This window comes from Chelonoidis abingdonii, chromosome 9 (genome assembly GCF_003597395.2).
Source record: "Chelonoidis abingdonii isolate Lonesome George chromosome 9, CheloAbing_2.0, whole genome shotgun sequence".
In the NCBI taxonomy this organism is placed as follows: Eukaryota; Metazoa; Chordata; order Testudines; family Testudinidae; genus Chelonoidis; species Chelonoidis abingdonii.
Window position 1 is genome coordinate 22,387,007 of NC_133777.1, and position 3,284 is coordinate 22,390,290.

The 3,284-nt window shown below is 54.1% G+C and overlaps 1 protein-coding gene across 3 annotated transcripts in view; it reads right to left on the bottom strand.

Annotated features, from left to right (window-relative positions):
• The window catches only part of SNN (stannin), a 26,328-nt gene extending 23,632 nt beyond the window's left edge, over positions 1–2,696 (bottom strand). Inside the window, exon 1 of one of the 3 annotated variants that reach the window (XM_032779651.2) lies at positions 2,500–2,696. The gene's annotated coding sequence lies outside the window, so the exon portion shown is untranslated. The remainder of the gene's footprint in view (positions 1–2,499) is intronic. The other 2 variants (XM_032779649.2, XM_032779650.2) reach the window with 2 other exon arrangements.
• Positions 2,697–3,284: the final 588 nt, after the last annotated feature.

Below are 3,284 nucleotides of genomic sequence, written 5' to 3' on the forward strand. Positions count from 1 at the left end.
CCCCTTAAAAAAAAAACAACTGTAATCTCTATAGTTTAGCCAAACAAAGACTTGATACCCTCACATCAACCTCTAATATTTTAAGTCATTTAAGAGAATGCATTATTAGCTGTTTTATTGAAGAGCTCCATGGATTTCAGCAGCTGAAAAGGTTTACACTCTGTAAGCTACCAAAAATGAATTGCACTGATCTGCAGTAGGGCTTTGGCTACACTGGCGCTTTACAGTGCTGCAACTTTCTCCCTCAGGGGTGTGAAAAAAACACCCCCCTGAGCACTGCAAGATACAGCCCTGTAAAGTGCTAGTATAAACAGTGCAGCAAGCTAATCCCCATGAGGAGGTGGAGTACGTGCAGCGCTGGGGCTGGCTGATGCGACCACACTCGCACTTCAAAGCGTTTTGAAGTTTCAAGTTGTAGCCATACCCTAGGTGAATAACCTTGATACACGCAGTTAGTTAAATGCAGTTTGTTGCAGCAGCTGAAGACTGGAGAAGTCCCTCATCAACCTAAGTGCCGCCACTTGAGGCAGTGGATTACCTACACTCACAGAAGCCCTTCCTGGCATAGCCAGTGTCTTCACTAAAGCACAACAGCGGTGCAGCTGCACCGTTTAAGTATAGACCTGCCCTTGGGTATAAATCCTCTGCCAGTATTTTCCTCCACTATTCAGGGTTGCACTGTATTAGAGATTATGCATAAAAAATTTTGCCCTTAGCTTTTCTGCCTGTGTGTGCTGATATGGTTACATAACTGTCTGGACACACACTGACAGTCCTTGGTATAGAAAGGACAAAACTTGGTCTGGCATTTTTGTATGACCTGCAAGCAGGTTACAAAGGAGTCTGCAGTATGAGGCAGACCAGCAGTTACTAGCTGCATATAATTCTCCACTGACTAAGTATATTCAAAAGCTGTATATAGTTTGTCTACAGATAGTGATGCAGACCTGCCAGGAGAGAAAAGGTTCTAGATAGGACAGCACATACTGTGCAGATGTAGAGATTTTTTTGAATGTGTAGTCATATCTACCATTGCACAGACAGTACTAACAGCAAAGATGTACAGACAAATTAGTTTAATATCAAGACAGTTCAATGAAGTTATAACTAGAACACAAAATAAGTTTCCAGTTGACTTGGACGGGGGTGTGTGTCCATTTCCTAAACAATGGAAGACCACTTTTTTTTTTTATTTAGAAACTAACCCCCTCCTCCTCCTATTTTGCAGCCTTAAATATTTACAAAGTTCCTTGTGTTGAAAACATACTCACTACCCTATACAATAAATTCCACTATAGAAAGAGTATCGCTATATATAGGTATCAGGTTTTTTTAAAAAGCTGCAACCCACAATGTGGAGGCAATCAAAAGATGCAATATGGCAACTGTAGTCTTAATATGCCTTAAGACTTTTGTACTTCACACCATATGGGGTGGAGATGGTGAAAGAATTAGAAAGAAAAAATATTCCTCTCCCTCTTGAATGTTGCAGCTCTTTTAGAGATGCAACCTCTCTTCTACAACTTGGAAACCAAATATGCTGTTTGTGACAAATGCACGTTGCTGTCTGACAAACCACATCCACTAGGTAGAGAGTGAATGTGTGTATGTGCGTTCGGGGGGGAGATGCTGGGGGCACATGGAGAAAAGCGTGATGTACCGAGACAGATCTGGGGCTCAGCGGGTGGGAATCTATGGCAGCCCTTCTCTCTAAAAGCTGTTGACTCAGTCACCCCAAGTATTTGTACAACAGGCGAGCCCGTGACCTAGGAGGGGCATTTGAATCACACGGCGGGGGTAGCTGCAAAGCGACCTATACGGACGGTGCAAAGCATTCCAGAACAGGGTACTATGATACAAGCTGTGCACTGTTACGGGGTGGGAGGGGTTCAAGGCAGAATCCAGCAGCAATCCCGGTTAACTGCCCGCGTCTTGCGAGTGGGGGGGGGGGATGCCCTCCGACTCCCCATCTCTCTTTTCCCCGAGGAAGGGACAGGATGAGCTTTGCGGCTGGCAAACGCCAGACACGATTCCGAATCCGCGAGGGACGCTTCGGCTTCAAGGCCTCTGCCGCCTCCTCCCCTTTTGTTTGTGGTTTGCTCTCGCGGCGGATATCCCCCCCTCCCCGGGACGCGGGGTGGGGGAAATGCAGGGGAGATCCGGGCAGCTGGGCTCGCACCAGACACAAAGAGCTGCTATAACGCAGCCTCCTGTGAGGGGCTTTCCCTACCCAAGCCCTCCACAGCTTCCCTGCGCCCCCCCCCCCATCTCCAGGCACTAACAGGGGAGGGGGCTGCCTTGCAGCCTGACGAGAGACGGGACTAGAAATGGCTGAACCTACTAAAAGGCTTAAGCGGGGAATGCAGCGTCCCACCCCCGGCGCACACAGAACCGGCCCCCCGCTGCGCGGAGAAGCAATCCGCCTTTGCTTGCGGCATGCAAAGGAGCGACCCCCTGCCCACCCCCACGCTGGGGCAAGCAGACATGCGACCCGCCTACCAGGCGCCCTGCTGCAGGCGAAGGACCGGCCCGCTCCTTCAGCCGAGGCAGAGCCGCCGCCGCCTCGCCCCCTGGCTCACGGGCGAGGCGCGCTGCACTCCGGCCCAGCCACCCAGCGCAGGCGGCTCGGTGCCCCGGTACACACGGAGCGTGGCTAGCCACGCACCATCCCGAGCGAAGCCACCAAACGCGACCCGGGCAGCGACGGCTCGTTACCCTGCAGCTCCGCCTTATATAGGGGCAGGGGCGGCGGCCAATCGGCGCGCGGTGCCCGGGTCCTGGCTAGCAACAGCTGACGAGGGCGGAGCGGGGGCGGAGGGCTCGGTGGCAGCGGCGAATGGAAGGGATCCAACCGCGATGACACGCCGGGGGGGGACAGAGCGACAGGGACAGGGCGAGGCGGCGCCCTCTACCCTCGAGCGCACGCCGCTCCCACCGGACCGCCCATTAATGAGCCCCCCCCGCACCAGCGCGACCCCTCCCCTCGCCCTGGAGCGAGTCCCCCCCCCCGCACCAGCCCGACCCCTCCCCTCGAGAGTGCTCCGCCCTCAAGCGAACCCCCGCCCGCACCAGCCCGACCCCTCTCCTCGCCGTGGAGCGAGCCCCCCCCGCCCGCGCGTTCCCTTCCACCTTATCGTCTCCGCTGGCGATGCCGTTGTTGAATGGGTGGGTTCTCCTGCTTCCCAGAGTCACCTGGACCTTGATGCTGGGGCAGGTGAGGGCCCGGCTGCTGGCAGGACAGGGAGTGGGGCCCACCTGTGGCACACTCACTCCAACCAGCTTTT